Genomic DNA, 17,703 nt, shown 5'->3' with positions numbered 1-17,703 from the left:
TGAAATTCATACAGATAGCTTTCCCATTCGAACTGTATGCATGTCTGCTGGCAGACAAGCACAGGTAATTGCCTCCAGGTGTTTGCCTGCAGGAAGTCATTGAAATTCAGTGCCAGCAACAGCAGCTTTCTCAGCAGCAAAATCTAACCTGCAGGAACCTCCCAGGCACAGGTACATTTCAGAATAGCAATGGCAACTGGCTGGAAGGGCCCTCGACCCACAGTGCCCAGCTTAAGAGAGAACAGACAAAAAAGAGGGTGTGCTCATTAATCAAAATTTAAGGCGAAAGCCAGCTGTTCCCTGGCTTTTAGGAAAGTTTTGAAAATGCTACTCTTCTTCCAGAGAAGATATAAATCATGAGCGCCATTACACTTTTCTTCAAGTTCTGCTTTCACAAGCGATCGCAAGTTAAAATAATTTCTTACTGAACACATCCTATAGGCACTGTGACTAGACTAGATACTGCCGGACATTCAATTAAAGATGCCAGATGAACCAGTAGCCTTGAAATAAATTCTCCCGCTCAGATGAGAATACACATTTTGAAAGGCACGAAGTTACAAATGCACACTAAACAAGAATATAGAATGTAGTAAAAATTTCCTTGGGAGAAGCAGCTCTGAGAAAGAATCTTCAGCTAACTGTGGGAAGAGCTAAGCAGCTGCCTTCTCTCGTTGAGTTAAAAAGGATTCCAGTGGAAATTCAGGAATGGGCATCAGGGTTACCTCTGGAAGTCACACTGTGGGTGAGCTTAAGGACCAGCTAGACTTCAGGATCCCCTTTCTAGTGTCCTTGCAGCAGATCCTAGTAACTACAACAACAGTGAGGTTGACTTCCTGGAGACTGTCAGACACCCAATAGGGCACTACAATCAGGGAGACTGAACTTAAACTCTGTGCTGAACATGTCATGTTTTTTGTTCCTCTGTGATCTGGAACATTGTGACACCACACACACACACATACACACACCCCAAGCAGAAGTCTTTCTGGAGCTGGGCGTGGTGGCGCACGCCTTTAATCCCAGCACTCGGGAGGCAGAGGCAGGCGGATTTCTGAGTTCGAGGCCAGCCTGGTCTACAAAGTGAGCTCCAGGACAGCCAGGGCTATACAGAGAAACCCTGTCTCGTAAAACCAAAAAAAAAAAAAAAAGAAGTCTTTCTGGGTAATCTGATCAGCCCATGAGAACAGATCTGAAACTAGGACAAAGAAAGACTTCAAAAGAAGCATAAACCAGGTCAGCTTGCAGGGAACTCCCTGGTCAGTGCTAACCAGCTGCCCATCAGTAAAGGAGGTTCTAACTAGTCAGCTTTTGGGGTGCTGTTCCTAGGGAGATGAGGGTTATCTGGGTCTCAAACAAGAGGAAACGAACCGGAGAAACAGCAGCAGGACCAAGCAGATTCAAGGAGGACACGTAAAAATGAAAAACTGCCAGTAATATACTACAATAAGATGTATATAGGAAGAAGATAAGAAAAGGGGTTTTAGAAAAATATTTTGAGGGGAAGAGTTCTTAGATATTAAAAATTGAACTGTGGAAATGGATAAAATGAAGGAAAATATTAAAAGACACTGCAAAGAGACAAAGTTTAGAGCTAATATGAAAGGATGGACCATCCAGAGACTGCCCCACCTGGGGGTCCATCCCATAATCAGCCACCAAACAGACACTATTGCATATGCCAGTAAGATTTTGCTGACAGGACCCTGATATAGCTGTCTCTTGTGAGGCTATGCCGGGGCCTGGCAAACACAGAAATGGATGCTCACAGTCAGCTATTGGATGGAACACAGGGCCCCCAATGGAGGAGCTAGAGAAAGTACCCAAGAGCTAAAGGGGTCTGCAACCCTATAGGTGGAACAACAATATGAACTAACCAGTACCCCCAGAGCTGTCTCTAGCTGCATATGTAGCAGAAGATGGCCTAGTCGGCCATCTTTGGGAAGAGAGGCCCCTTGGTCTTGCAAACTTTATATGCCTCAGTATGGGGGGGGGCGGATAGGGGACTTTTGAGATAGCATTTGAAATGTAAATGAAGAAAATATCCAATAAAAAAAGCAAAAGAAGCAAAAGAAGAAGAAGGAGAAGAAGAAGAAGAAGAAGAAGAAGAAGAAGAAGAAGAAGAAGAGGAGGAGGAGGAGGAGGAGGAGGAGGAGGAGGAGAAGAAGAAGAAGACACTGCAGAGAAAAAAAACCTCATATGAGAAGCGAAAGTAGAAAAATATGTGATAAAAGATTAAGGGAGAGAGTGGAGATACCTAGGTGGTATAATGGCTGAATTGTGAGTACTTCCTGAAAGGACTCAGAAAGAGTAGATAAAAAATGGTGGGGGTATAACTTGAAAATATTTCTCCAAATGAAACAACACCTGATTTTAAGCCAAAGTTTAACTTCAAAAGAGCCCAAAATATAATAATAAAAATTTAGATATGTTACTGTGAAATTTAGAATATAGGGACTACAAAGAGAACTGATTCTGGGTGCTGAGAAAAATGGCATCTCATGTGAGGAATAGAGATTCAGAGATTCAACTTGCTGGAAGCCAGAAGAACGTGGGTTTAGAACCTTCACAAATCTGGGCCAAGAAAAGTCTTTCTGTCCTAAAATTCTCTCTCCAACCAAAGCATATGTTTAAACCTGAGCATCAAATGAAGCCACTCTCAGGTGTAAAGTCTCTAAGGGTTTTGTTTTCCATAAACCCTTTTCCTGGAGGTCACTGGAGGGTGGGCACACCCAAAACAAGGGAATAAACTGAGAAAGAGAAGTCGTGAGATCCCAGAAATGTTGTCCAGCAAGAGAAAAACAGAGACGACGGTCAGGATGGCCATGAAAGGTACCACACCAAAAAAAAAAAAAAAAAAAAAAATGGCAAGTCAGACCTCAAATGCTTGGATGGAAAACTAGGCAATGGTGTCTCACACCTGTAGCCCTAGCACTCCCGGGAAACTGAGGCAGGAGGAGCACACCCTCAAGACCAGCTTGGACTACACAGTGCACTCCCATCACAAACAAAACTAGAGATGTCCCATAAGGCAAGATTAAAGTTATATGCAGTGAATTTAATGTATTGGTATTCTTAACTAATAGGATGAATTAATAAATACATATAGATCCAGGTAAATATATAGATCAGGGATTTTCTTAGGGAGCTGAAATAAAAGGGAAAAAAAAAGATCATAGTATGGTGGGCAGATTGGCTTTGAGGCATATCCACAGTGACAACCATGGGCACGGGATACTTCTAAATACTGACTGATGACTCGGTCAAATGATTAGGTCCCATGGGATGCTGGGGACTGGGGATGTAGATGACAGTGAGGTAAAAGCAATCTGTTTGAGAGGGTGATACCACCAACAATATCTAATAGCCAAAATTTAAAATTCAGGATACTTAGATTATTTTGAGACATGTGCAAATACACTACCACTGGCTTTAAAGAATTGAACCCCTTTGCTCCTTGGAATGAAAGAATAGATGTCAAGAGACAGCCTTTTCTACCATACCTTACTAGCATCTAACTCTCTAAACCAGGGGCTGTATATCAGATATTTATATTATGATCCATAACAGTAGCAAAATTACAGGTTTGAAATAGCAATGAAATATTTTATGGTTGGGGATTGTGCAATATGAGGAACTATATTAAAGGGTTGAAACATTAGGAAGGTTGAGAACCACTGCTCTAAACTTCCAATCATCTCCTGAGGACAGAGACATGGGAGGCACAGATGTAGAATGTTAACCTATCCATCACTGACATATCTGTGTTGAACTGGATTAAAGTCGCACATATTTATTACAAAATGCTTAAGGGTAGAAAGAGTTACAAAAGAATGAACAACATCTCTCTGGGGCAACAGGAAGCCTTTCTGATTGTACAAAACTGAAGACATGAATAAGATAGATAAAGGTCTTATATTCTATCTTTGGAGACTTTACTGGGTCAAACTGCATGGAGAGGCAATAATTTTATAAATATCTCTTTAAGTGGGGACGGGGAAGTGACCCATTCAGCAAAGTGCTTAGTTTAAAAGCTTGGCACCTGAATTCAAATTCCCAGCAACTCAGAGCACAGTGGCACCCATCTGTAACCCCAGTGTTGGGTGAGCAGAGGCTAGTAGATTTCATCAGCTCATTGGCTAGATAGCCAAACCATGTCAATGGGTTTTCAGGTTCAGAGAGAGACCCTGTCTCAAAAGATAAGGCACAGAGCAATTAAGGAACACCCTCTATGTGACTCTGACATTTACATAGGTATATGAGTGTTTGGAGATACACATGAACATGGTTACACAAATTCTACATGAGAGAGAGAGAGAGAGAGAGAGAGAGAGAGAGAGAGAGAGAGAGAGAGAGAGAGAGAGAGAGAGAGAGAGCGCTTCATTTTACCCTGTTGGTAATCAGGTTTGGAACTAAAATAATTGATGGAGCAACACTGATACATTGTAACAACGATTTCCTGGTTCCTCTTAGAGTTGACCTCTTGTGTTACACAGCTCTATGCAGTGCATCAGGAAAATGGTTTGATTCATTGGTTTGGTGCAGATTTCTGGATTTGTGACACAGTGTCTATCCAAGATTCAAAGCAATCATTGGAAGGTCTGTGTGTGTGTGTTTGTGTGTAGCCCCAGCAGCAGCAGCAGCAGTAGCAGCAGTAGTAGTTTTAAGTGCTACTTTGTATTATTAACATCACTATGTTGCAATGACTTAGCTACTTTGTATAAAGTGCCTGCAGGCCATTGCAATCCATTTGAGGTTAAAGAACCTGGGGATGCTGGGCGTGGTGGCGCACGCCTTTAATCCCAGCACTCGGGAGGCAGAGGCAGGCGGATTTCTGAGTTCGAGGCCAGCCTGGTCTACAAAGTGAGTGCCAGGACAGCCAGGGCTACACAGAGAAACCCTGTCTCGAAAAACCAAAAAAAAAAAAAAAAAAAAAAAAAAAAAAAAAAAAAAAAAAAAAAAGAACCTGGGGATTTGTTGGTTGTTCTGTTGGTTCAATGATCTGCCCTAAGAATCCCAAGGCTCAAATCCCCGGTTGAGAGGAGGCCAGCCTTTTGCATCACCACCATTCAGTGCATGGAGGAAAGGCGCAGTTCTAATGTGAAAGGTGAAGAAGGGCATTGGGCACAGGGAGCAAGGTGGAGCTTGAGGGAGTGAAACACAACTTCAGGCAAGGTGGGTGGAGCCCTGCAGGGGAACAAGGGCCTCTCTCATTAGGGTAGCAGCTGAGAAGGCTGGACATGATGAACTGTGGGGGATCACATGGAGGTGTGAATACCAGCTACAGAGTAGGGAGGGACTTCGTAGGAGAGGGAAGCTATCAGCTTTCTTCAGGAAGGGAGTTAACAGGATCAAAAGCATTATTGTAGGAGATAATTAGGGTGGTGTGCCTGGTTAAAAGAAGCAGAGGCATGTTTGGACTCTGCCCTTCTTTACCAAGTTGATGTCATGGTGGACAACTGCCTTCTCCCCTCAGACCCCCTTAGATGTTAATACAGGCAGCACCAGAGGGCCTTGGGGAGCAACCTGCTCCTGAGTCTTTTATGAAATGTAGTAGAGACACGTTTGTTTTTCATCTTTAGCTATCTTTTGAAGAGGATTGAGGAGAAAATTTACAATGTGTCACATTAGGTCTGTACAGATTTTCTAAATGCCAGAACAAAGGCTAGAGCTGGGGGGGAAGGGGGTGAGAAAAAAAGGAGAGAGGAGGACTGGTTATGAGAGTAAAAAAAAAAAAAAAATCAGGCTTCGAAGACACTGTTGGAGCTGAGGTCAGAACTGCAGGATGTAGGCGGCTGTAAAGAGATAATTCTGATTATAATTAGTCAAGAGATCTAAATTCAAGAAGCCAGGTGTTGGGGCAATAAGCTAAAAGAGAGTAGTATTCCTCTCATCTAAAGATGAGAACACTTGTAAATATTAATAGACGTAACTATAAGTGGATTTGAGGGCAGATGTCTCATGTTCATATAATCTATGTGCGTATATATTCTTGGGGTTAGGAATAAGTCATTTATTTCAAATGCAGAAGCAAAAAGAAAGAGGAAACAGCACCGAGAAATGGCAAGTAGTTGCAAGTGAGGAAATAAATACTTAAAGGGGGGTCTGGGGGGGGCTGCAGAGATGTCTTAGCAGCTCAGCACATTCACTCTTGCAGTGAATTTGAGTTCAGTTTCCAGCACCCTGGTCAGGTGGATTGTGATTACAGCTCCAACGGATCCAACACACACACACACACACACATACACACACACTTGCATGCACTGCCCCTGCCTTAAGTTTAAAGGGAAAGAGACCCTTAATTAGATACTTATGGAAGTAGGTATTTCCATATCACTTAATAACAATGCAGTGCTCTCTCATGTACGATTTCTCTGGCAGTTGAGGGCAGTGTAAAATGTTTCTTAACATATTTAAACTTAGACTACAATTAGCAATGTGTCTGGGTTGGAATTTGTCTACCTAAGTGACATTAGGATGTATTTCTCTTTCTAGATCTTCCTAGATTAAATTAGCAGAATGCACCTTTTTGCTTGTTACATGCCAGACTCTCAACATTGCCATAGACTTAGGCTGTCCCCTGCCCAAGCAAGGAAGTGCGGTGAAGAGCAAGAACTCCATACTGCTCAGCTCCATATAGTATTTCTAAAGCACCCCAGAATTTCTCACTCTTTTTATGAGTTTATTTTATTTATTTATATGTTTGTTTTTTGCAGTGCCGGGGATCAAACCCCAAGGTGTGTATGTTTAGGCAACTATTCTACCACCAAGCTATATCTCCAGCAGCCCCACCGTCTCTCAGTTAAATAATCCTCATTCTCGCTCAGGCTTCCCATGAGTTCACAGAGCAGATACAAACTCTGCCGTAACTTAACTGCAGATTGGCCTCCAGGGATCGTGAATCACAGACCATTATCATAACATTTGTTGTGGATCACTTTCCACATGTGTGTTCGGTTGGGATAAATTGTGTTTTAAAAATTAAGAAAATCTGAGATTTCTTAAGAAGAAATCTTAAGAGGCTTTAATGAAAAACACTTGTGTGGATCCTGTTTTTTCACTGTATGCAAATGGATGCGGGACTATCAGTGGCTCAGACTAGATGCTCCCTGAAGAACCCATGCTTACTGAGACAGTAGAAGAAGTGGTTTTCAAAGATCCGTTCTCCTCCTGGTCACCAAACCTTGCTAAAAGAGAAGTATGCCTTTAGAATTATTATTATTATTATTATTATTTTAATGGATAAGCTATTGGTTGGTAGGCAACATTTGACTTCCTTTTCCTGGGAGTTGCTTTATTTTATTCCATGTGGTGGACTATGGGACTTTCTGCGAGAACGTTGTTATGAAACTGCTCGGGAAGGGAGGGGGACTGTCGTGACTCTCCTGTTACTATGGGAGGGGTGGAATTTTACAACCAGAAGGTTCCACAGCAGTTGGGAACATCAGTTGTGTGAGTAGCAAGTGGAAGACAAATGTGTGTGTCCTGTTACTCCGGCGTTGAGTGCGCTCCATACTGAGACCGTGCCAAGATTTGCTGCTTGCATCAATATTTTTTATAATTACCAACCCTTGTGTTCATAATCCATTAACGGGGGGAAAATCTTTCGAATAAGATCTATACTGTCTTTCGGCTACGTAGCCATCTGGACAGCTGATGCCCCTGCCCCAACCTTATTCAGATGTCTTATTTTAAAAATCATGTCCCATGTTTAAAGTTCTACCTCCTCTTGCAGAAATTAAATTAGCTGAAAAATGTAAAAGCATTAGAAACAGATCAATGTTGTCAAGGAGCCTTTACTTACTGTCTCATCAGTAGTGGCTAGTCTGCCCCCAACCCCCTTCCTGCTCATCGTTCTAATGGTGAGTTGATGTTTCAGTTTTGTTAGTTCTTTCTGTGATACTCCAGTTTTTCCCAAGCTGGTCTTTGACCTTTCTTGGCTTCTTTCATATTAATACCTAAGGACATTTCAGCATAACAGGATTTATCACGGTGGAGGTTGCTGATGGGGGTGGGGGGGCAATAAAACCATAAGGATGCCAATGAGCTCAAAAATCACAAATTCATAGCTGTGGGCTTTTAAAAACAGAAAAATTGACAAACTAGTACGGAATAAGACAGTGGAGAATTTAGGGAAAAATTGATGCCTGAATGGTTGTTTGCCAGAAGCAGTTCAGTTGCAAAAATCTGATTCAGTGAGCAGGCATGCGGGAAAGGTTCTTAGAACCTAGCAATATACTGAGAATTGGGAGTTTCTGGGCTGGGAAGTTCAGGGAAAGAGCAACGTCAAAGAGGGCCAGAGATACCAGGAGTTTAACCAGTAGGCATATATGCTAGCACTACTAAGTACTCGCAGTTCCTCAAATAAGAATGTGTTTGCTCTTTAATTCAACAATTATAGCAGCCCAGAGAGAAAAGGTGAGGCGCATGAGTTGAATTAGGTGAATCAGTTGACACAAAATTTTTCTTATAAAATCACCCTTGAACCTTTAATTCGAGTATAGAATTTCAAAAACAGGTTTCTCTGTGCAGCCCTGGCTGTCCTGGAACTCGCTCGGTAGACCAGGCTGGTCTTGTAGTTGCAGATATCTACCTGCCTTTGCCTCTAGGGCTAAAGGTGTATGCCACCACTACCTGGCTTCGCTTCATGGTATTTTTTCTTGATATTTTTATGGACAAATATTTCCTTCGTTCCCTCCTTAGTCTTCCCTCCACTTCTCTTCCGTTCACACCAAATGCTAAGCCACTAAAACTCTATGAAACTGCAGTAGATGAGAACTTGTGTTTCTAAAACAACCAATGAAAATGATGAGCTAGTCAAGTCAGAAGAGTGACTGGTGAGAACAGGGGCAGAGTATAAAGGGACAGGCTTGGGAACTGGAGGATGATCTGAGAGTTTTCCAGCCATGTTGTTTCTGCAGTTTGCTGGGGATGCTGTACAATCTATGAGACCAGTCTGTATTCCAGGTGCCTCCTCTATAGCCTGAGTAGAGCTCTTTAAACTCTGTTATATAATCCTGAGTCTGGAAATGGAAGTTGAAAAGATGTTTATAAAGACATGATGAAGTAAGAAAAAAAGCTCATTTAGATTGACACAGAAGATGATCAGGATTCAGATTCCAATGGGATTCTTTCATTCCACAAAAATTTGTGTCTACATTGTTCTAAGTGGGAATAAGAAGTCAGAAATGAAACCAGGTCCACTCATTCCAAGCCCTGTATTCTATTTTTCTCTCCCTCTCCTTCCTCCCCTACATCTTTTCTCTTGACAGGTTTTCTCTGTGTATCATTACCTGACCTGGAACTAATTCTGTAGACCAGGCTGACCTCCAACTCACAAAGATCTGCCTGCCTCTGCCTCTACCTCTGCCTCCTAAGTGATGAGATTAAAGATGTGCACTACCTCTGTATTTAAGGGTTGAGAAATAGTATACATCGCAACCAATGTTAGATGTAATAAAAGTAAGTAACGAAGTGATAAGATAGAGTTTGTATATTGGGGGGGGGATACCCAGACATTAGATAGTATGATGTTTAATTACATGTGGTCAGGAAAATGAGACCCTTCGATCATTCAGCAATCCGTAAAACAAAAATTTACACCTGTGCATGCAGGTGGATTACCACGAGGGTCTGATAACTTCTCAGAAATGTTGATGTATAGAGTACCCACCCAACTTTAAGAGAAAACTTGGTGTGGAAGCATGCATCTTTAATATCAGCACTCAATGGGCCGAGTTTGAGGCTAGCCTGGCCTACATAGCAAATTCCAGGGCAGCCAAAACTACACATATCCTGACTCAAAACAAACAAACAAACAAAGCCAATAAGTAGTAATTAATCCTGGAAACAAAAGTCTAGAAGTTGTCCCCCTGTTCCTTTCTCAATAATGCAACACACCCTTCCTAGTTGATCTGCTACTTTAAAAACAAAAACAAAACAACTCATTATGGGCTGGGATTAAAACAATCGCTAATCTCAGTACTTAGGGGACAGAGACAGGTGGATCTCTGTGAGTTCTAGGCTAGCCTGAGCTACAGTATCTCAAACAAAACAAACCATCCCTAAACAAAACTATTGCATGCCACAGGACTGATTGCCCCTACCTCATTCATGAAGGCTGCTCCCCAGTGAGAATGTATTTGGAATTAGGAACTTTGTAGCACTTAGTTAAAATGAGGTCCTAAGTGGGAGCATAGAGCCCATGGTGTTAGTGCTATTCTCAGTCATAATTGGGGAGTGCAGTTCATCTCAGAGGGGAAGACACTGAGCCTGTGGTAGTGGTGATGTGCAGCTGAGATGCCTTTTCTTATTACTGCTCACAGGACAAGGAGCCAAGCAGAGGCAGGAAACAGTCTCTGCTATAAAACCTGTAGGCCCACCCTTAGAATCACCCACTCCAACCATCAAGGCTCTGCCTCCTAAGGGTTCCACAAGCTCCCCAAACAGAGCCATGAGGCAGGGAGCACATCCTTAAAATCCTAAGCCTATGAGGATACTCATCCTCTACCCACAGCAGTGTCTTTATTAAGAGTAACCAGAGGGTTCGTTTTCCTCTCTTTCCTCTTCCATCCATATACACTCTTCAGGAAAGGCCACGTGAAGACTCAGCAAGCAGACAGCCATCTGAAGGCCAGGAAGACAGACCTCAGTAGAAAGGAATCTGCTAGAGACTTAACTGTGGATTTCTATCCCCCAGAACCGCAAGGGGATCCATGTACACTGCCCAAGATCTCTGGTTTATGTTTTTTTTTTTTTTTGTTACATTGCCCTGAGCAGGCTGATACCATGGCTTAGATTATTGTTACTTATTTCTACACAATGAGATCACAGGTCAGCAGGGGTAGCTTCAGAGAACACTGCTCACTCCTTCCCCGTGTTTCTCAGTGCACTACCTAGGACACACTGTACATAGGAGTCTGAGAACTTTCATGTAGCACCTCTGTTGATCATAACTATCTTTCTTCCAGCCTCTTTTAACAGGTAGTACACTAAATAATACTCATGAAACAGTCATACTTAACACTGAAGTAGGCCCTTTCCAAGAGAGCTCGAGACCCGTGTCTTGTAGTGTGAATTAAACAAGCGCCAGGGACATCATCCTTCTCAAAATGAGATAGGCTCAAACCCAAACACCTTTCCCCTTCCCTCCTGTCAATCTCAAACACCCCAACAGCTACACTTTTATGAAATCATCTATCACTTTCTAAGACCATGAATTGCTGTAGATTTCTAAACAACCATGTCTTCCTTTTTTTTTCCCGCTCCACAGATGCAGAATATTATAAGGTTATTAGAGTCTATTTTCCATAAAACACAGCCTTTGTGTTTTCATCATCCGGATGTTCTCTGGACCCCAGGCATGGATGTACCGTGGACTAACTCCACGGTTCACTGGAGATGATGTAACATTTTAGAAATGGGATGAAGGAGAAACAGGAGCGGGGTGCTGGCTCCCACGTCTACTGCCGCTCATCACTACTACAGCTAGTGTGACCACAGCTGCAGTCTTTATACCCAGCTCCCATATCTATCCTAAATCCATCAGCCACAGCGACTATGCTTAAAAAGACTATTCTCAGCCGGGCGTGGTGGCCCACGCCTTTAATCCCAGCACTCGGGAGGCAGAGGCAGGCGGATTTCTGAGTTCGAGGCCAGCCTGGTCTACAAAGTGAGTGCCAGGACAGCCAGGGCTACACAGAGAAACCCTGTCTCGAAAAACCACAAAAAAAAAAAAAAAAAAAAAAAAAAAAAAGACTATTCTCTGTCCAGATGTCTCCAAACGACGACCAACTGCTTGCAGTGTCTTAATTCCTTCCAAACGATGGCTGCCTTGGCTCTTCTCTGACTGACTGGTGCCAGTTCCTTCTGACTGCCTCACAACTACTATTAGAAAACCCTACCCATCCTACAGCCAGGAACAGCCCGGTGCACAGGTCCCATCAGGGTTCCCAGGTGAAGACTGTCCCTCCCACTTTCAATAGTGTCCTTCCTAATTTGGCTGTCACTTCCCACCGCCTAGACTTTCTACTGCATGAAGGAAACAGCACCCCATAGTTCCGCACCTTCTCACTTAGGGGCTGCCTCCCTGGATTGGAGTATGGTGCATATCTTCCAGACAGATCTGAACTTTTCCTAAACGCTCTACTGAGGATTCACCTTCTCCTGGAACTTTTGTGGATAGACACTCCCTCCACCCAAAGATCTCTCAGCAGTCATATAAATAACTCGGTGTAACTTTAATTGACTCTGTTTATAAGCTGGGGCCTCTATCTTTTCTCCCTCTAGGTATTTTTTTCCATGTGTTTGTGCTATCTCCATTAATTTGTAAATTCCCAGGAGGCAGGGCCTGAACACAGCCTCTTGCTGTCATAAAGGGTATGTGTGCCAGGAAGAATGAATGGGAGACCCTGCCTTTTCTTTATTACTAACCTGGTTTGTTTCTGATTTTCAAAATATCTTTCCTTAGTGATGATTCTGAGGCTGAAAACATAATTAAAAATATACATCCAGGTTGAGCTAGTGTCTGGGTAAATACAGTAAAACCGAGAGCTTTCCATAACGCAAGGGGGAGGATGTGCAGGTATTTTGACCCAAAGGGGAATCTGTAGTTTGTTATTGTAGTTTATACCATCTTAGGAGTTGTATTCTTGTCTCTTGAAGGCTGCAGGAATATCCCAGAAAGAAAATATCTGCTTCCAAAGCGCAGATCTAAAAACTGAACAGAGCCTGGGGAAACATCCAAACGATCTTATTACAAGTTTGTTCTGAGTGGAAGGAAAAAGAATGCAATCTGGGAGACCTCCTTCTCTGATTCAAACAGCAAACATAGCACACAGTTCTGAGACTACGATCCCTAGCGGGAAGAGCCCTTTTCAGCTCAGGTGAGAAAGGGAGTCCCAAAGGTCCTTTTCCAGGACCGGTTAGAGCCAGGATTCCGTCCTTTGGCCACCTGCTGCGCTGCCTCCTAGCAGCACCCACAGAGGAGACTATCTTGACTGTCACCAGGCACCAAGCTCAAGGTATAACCCAAGTAGGCGGTGCACCAGATAACATCAAAGCTCCGGTAGGGGCCAGAAAGGGGGGGGGGGCAGCGCAGTGAGGGAACCAAGCGCCTCCCCCAGCGTTTCCTCTCACGCCCACTTCCAACCTAGGAGGCTTTTGGTTTCTGCTTTTGTTGTTTTTAAAATGAAAAGTTGAACCCAGGAAGCTTGGCAGCAGACTTTTTTTTTTTTTTTTTTTTGCCTTGTAGTTCGGTAAGTTTTCCTCCCTCCATTCTTTTGTCTGCTTGGCTTGGGAAGAGCCCGGGCGTAGGGGGGGGACAGTTGCTGCGGAGTGAGCAGGGGAGGGTTTGTAGCTGGGTCGCCGGAGTGGGGGCCGGGGGAGGGGACTCGTTGGTGGACGGGAAAACCCAGCTCGCAGGGCAAAGGGGAGGGACGAGCGGGCGGTGTGACCCGGGGCCAGCAGGAGGAACCTCCGGGATCTCCGCGTGGCGGTGGCGCTGGCGCTGCTGGCCGCACCGGGCGGAGGGCCGGTGTCGTGGAGCCACGGGGCCGTGCCAAGGGGGAGCCCGAGCCAGGCAGCGCCGGGCAGACGCGTGGGAACTGGGGTTGGGGGACGCACGGGTGCGGCCTTGGGTTGGACCGATGCTCTCCCCTAGATGCTCAGCGGGAGAGATAAGGTCAGAGTACCCACAGGACCCTACGTCTCCCAAGGGGCACAACAAAGACGTTTACTTGGCCTGTTGGATGGAGAGAAAGAGGCCCCTTTGGAATCTCTCTGCCTTCCCAGTCTAGAGGCATCATTGGGATCCCCATTGTTCAAGGATTTTTGACAGTTCAAGCTGAAGTTTACCAGTCACCAGGCTGGACGGGTTCACTCATCCAATTCCGTTTATTTGCTATTTGAGGATTTACTGTGTCACAAAACAAACCGAAACCAACTACTTAACATTTAACATAGCTGTCTTTCCCTGCATTTTGGTATGGAAAACAAACAAACCCGCATTTAGACAATTCAGAAAACTTACCAGGAAAGTGTTCTATATTATCTGTCTCAGAGAGAAGTTTTAATACTGGTTTGTTGCTCAAGAAAACACAGTAAAATGACAAATCAAAACCAGATATGCAGTTTTCTCAAACGCTCTTAGCATTGCTGTATCTTGGAGACACCCTGGGTTCATGGATACATTTCTGTTGTCTTCAGCAAATATTGAGTCAAAAATTTCTCTCTGACACTTAACTTTTTTTTCTTCTTCTTCTCTTTCTGTTTCAAGTAACAAAAACTCGACTTCTGAAGACTGTTTTTTTAAAATCTTAACACATTAGCTATGTCTGCATGTTTATCTTTTGATTCAAACAGCTCGGCTGGGGGAGGGGAACTACATTATATGTTTTGTGAATTCTACCCATTGGGTATTTCATTTAATAAAATAGAAGATATCTTACTGGAATATTAAAATGGTACTCTTTCATTGTAAGGCTAACATAGTATTACCCACCACCCGAGCTTTCTAGCTGCATAATCTTTGCTCCTATGACCAAATTTACTTTTTGGTAGACACATTTTCTTCCTCTGCAAAACATTATTTTTGGCTCTAAGCTTGCCATTACCGAGTATTCCATTTTTAATAATTTCCATTCTGGGGCTTTGAGCTTTTCTTAGCTCCAGCAAGCTAGAGGTAGGACTTCCTCGGGGGATTTTAGGGGTCAACCGTTAGCAGGAACGACCTGGACATCTTTATGAAAGCCTAAGAGAGCAAAACAAGTTTGCACAGATGGTCAGCTGTTAGTGGGCGTATGATCGCTTAACAAAGAATATTTTTGTTTTGCGTCATTTTTTTTTTTTTACACCTTATTCTTTCCAACTTTTAGGTGGCCCGTACAATCTTCTACCGGCTTTTTTTGTGGATGCGTGTAATTTTTAAGTTCAAACTGCTAGTATTATACCTAACCTTGAAAACCTGCTTCGTTCCCCAGAGTCAGCTCTCCTGATATTTCCAGAAGTTTCCAGTTCCCGTTCTCTAACGCTTTCTAGCAGCCGGGGTCAAACTCTGGCTTGTAATAAATTAGTCTGTCTTCCCTGTTCACTCCCCCAGAGTTCCAGAAGCCTGCTGGGTGGCTCCGCCCTGCACCCCCTCTTCAGCTTCCAAAGTTCCCTCGCGGGTTAGTCCCCAGCTGACAGGTAGCCAAGGAGGGGTTAACTGCGCTCGTAGCTGCTTAGGCTCTGGGAAGCACCCGCTCTCTCCGGAATAACCTTGGCTTTCCTCGGTCTTTTAATAGAACATCCGCCACCAAAAAAGTGGTTTCAGTTCAGGGCTTAATAACACGTCCCCTCTGACCCTCCAAGTCAACACCCCAGCCCCCTTTCTCTCTCTCTCTCGTTTTTAAAAGTTATTTTTCAAAGTTAATGCGTTTCAAGTTTCACTATGATTTTCCCCTTCCCTCTACGCGGAGCAGAGGAAACCCCCTTGGGGTCCCCCCCTCCCTCCCGGGTCCTCCTCCTCCTCCCTACCAGGGCCAGGGCGAGGGGCGGGGCTGGGAGACACCATGACGTCACCGGGCCGGCCCACAGCCTGCTCTAGAAAGTCAAAAGACGGTAAAGAGAATCCGGCCCCGCCCGGCCCCGCCCCTCCTCCCGGGCCAACCGCCCCCGACTGCGGCCCGGCTGGGCTTCCCCGGGCCGCGGAGCCCCGCCTCCGCTGCCGCCCCGCCCCGCCCCGCCCTCGGGCCGCGCCTCCTCCTGCGTCCTGGGTCCCCGCGGCGGGGCCTGCGGCGGGCGGGCGGGCGGGGCGGCAGGGGGCCCGGGGCCGGCTTCACAGGAGCCCGCCCTCCCGCCGCAGCCCCCGCCCCGCCGCCCCCGGGGATCCCCTGCCGCCCCGCCCACGCGCGGGGAAGCCGCCGACCTTCGCCCTGGCCGCCCTCGCGCTGCCAGCCGTCCTTACGGACACCCGGGAGAGGTAAAGGCCGCTCTCCCGCCGGGTTCCACTCGGTCCCTCCCGCGCCCAGCTCGCGCCTCGGTGCCCGTCGGGAGGAGGCTCCGCTTGTGCTGATGTCCCGGTTGTCAAGTGCAGCGCAGTTCCCGACGGGTGCGGGGCCGGGCGCGGCGGTGGGGGCGCTGCACCGGGGAGAGCGCGGCGCGGGGGGCGGGGGCCGGGACCACCTCCCCCTGGCGGGCGGGCGCGCGGGTGTGCGTGTGAGTGAGTGTGTGCGCGTGTGCCGGCGCCGACCTTGCGGAGGGGATGCTGCGTGCGGGAGCCGCTTGCCACTTCGGCGGGTCCTGGCCGCACGGGCGGCGGGAGCTGCGGTCCTGCGAGCCCAGCAGGTACGGAGGGCCGGCCTCCCGGTCGCCGCGGCCGCTTCTCGCAGGAGGGCTCGGCGGGGCTGCGGGAGACCAGGCCGCGGCTTCCGCACCTCCCGGCTTTGTGGCTCGCTTTCCCTTTCGGTCTTTGCCCGGAGTGCCTGTTTACTCCGGGCCACCTGGGTAGTTTCCCTCCCCGTAGGGCGCGCGCCCGCCGCTGGTGGGTCGGGGCCGGTGAGTAGGGGCGCGGGGCGGCTTGGGCTCGCTGCGGGGTCGGGCTCCAGCGGGAGTTGCGGCTGGAGAGGGGAGGGGGCTGTGGCGAGGCTGGTGCGAGGAGTCTCAAGGCTGCTGCTCTCGCCGACTCTGTCCTCCTCCTCCTCCTCCTGCTCTCCGCATCCACTCCAGGCTCCTTCCGGAGCTGGCACTTCCATTCCCCCCTCCTTCTGGCATGCTAAGCGCTTTGTTCAGTGCAGCGTTGCAGAGGGGTTTTCCCAGGCTCCGCCCTCCACATTCATTCATGTTTTTTCTCCTTGTGACTGTCTTTACGCTTTTTTGATTGTGTCCTGTTTTTGCACCTTGTAGTATGTATTTCTTTCTCGAGAAAGAATGGTCGATCACTGGTCCTAGTCGCCACGGTGGTGCTGTCGTCTTTGAAAATAACCACTTCTCCACCGCGGATTTAAATGTGGGCTGGACAGCTAGGGACAGGGGGGCTGGAGGCTGCAAAACCGGGTCGCACAAAGCTGTTACAGGTTGGGAATTTGCATATTTTAACATTTAAGCTTGGGAGCTGAGGGAGGTCACGTGATCGGCTTACAATCCTAGTTCACGCTTTAAAAACTTCGTAATATCGTGACCGCTTAAAAGCTTTAGTTTTAATACGGAACGGAACACTTACAGCTTTATCTTTAAATTCTCTGTGCAGTCAAAACCTTTTTGGATGCTATAGCTGATGGCTCTGTGGTAGGGGGAGTTGAGGAACCCTATTTTTCATCCATCGTTGACCGTCCTGTTTCTTATTCTTCCCCTGGCGTTAGATTGGGAATAGTTTGTGTTATGCCGACTAATAGCCGTGTTAAGAGCCGTGTTGCGTACAGTCGCAAGCACGGTAATTGTAGCCGCCTTTTCCTTATGCGTTTTAGCTAAAGTGAAAACATACATCTAAAACCTTAGTCTGGGATACACGGTCTTTACCTTAGAGGCGTTCTTCCTGGGAATTAATATTTCAGCATTTTCATGTGGCAGGCAAAGCTTCTACATTGTGTAGCTTAGTCCTCAGTTCTTAGCCCGTTTGGGGTGGATAATGTTTCCTGATTTTACAGCTTGGGAAATCTGATCTTCTTTTCTGAGAGCTTAAGTACCTTGAACAAGGCCACACTGTATGGGGTAAAGCCTGGCCTTGAA

At 46.1% G+C, this 17,703-nt stretch overlaps 1 protein-coding gene and 1 pseudogene across 4 annotated transcripts in view; one reads left to right on the top strand and one right to left on the bottom strand.

Annotated features, from left to right (window-relative positions):
* Window positions 1–5,772: 5,772 nt before the first annotated feature.
* Window positions 5,773–16,795, bottom strand: LOC147001018 (uncharacterized; annotated as a pseudogene).
* Window positions 15,874–17,703, top strand: part of Hivep1 (HIVEP zinc finger 1) — a 136,913-nt gene continuing 135,083 nt past the window's right edge. For 2 of the 4 annotated variants that reach the window (XM_085831150.1, XM_085831147.1), the window contains exon 1: window positions 15,874–15,958. The gene's annotated coding sequence lies outside the window, so the exon portion shown is untranslated. Of the gene's footprint in view, window positions 15,959–15,991; window positions 16,088–16,207; window positions 16,324–17,703 lie in introns of those variants that run through there. The other 2 variants (XM_085831148.1, XM_085831149.1) reach the window with 2 other exon arrangements.

This window comes from Mus caroli, unplaced genomic scaffold, assembly GCF_978045245.1.
Source record: "Mus caroli unplaced genomic scaffold, Mus_caroli_1 scaffold_15, whole genome shotgun sequence".
Classification (NCBI taxonomy): domain Eukaryota; kingdom Metazoa; phylum Chordata; class Mammalia; order Rodentia; family Muridae; genus Mus; species Mus caroli.
This window is presented reverse-complemented; position numbering and strand designations above follow the sequence as displayed.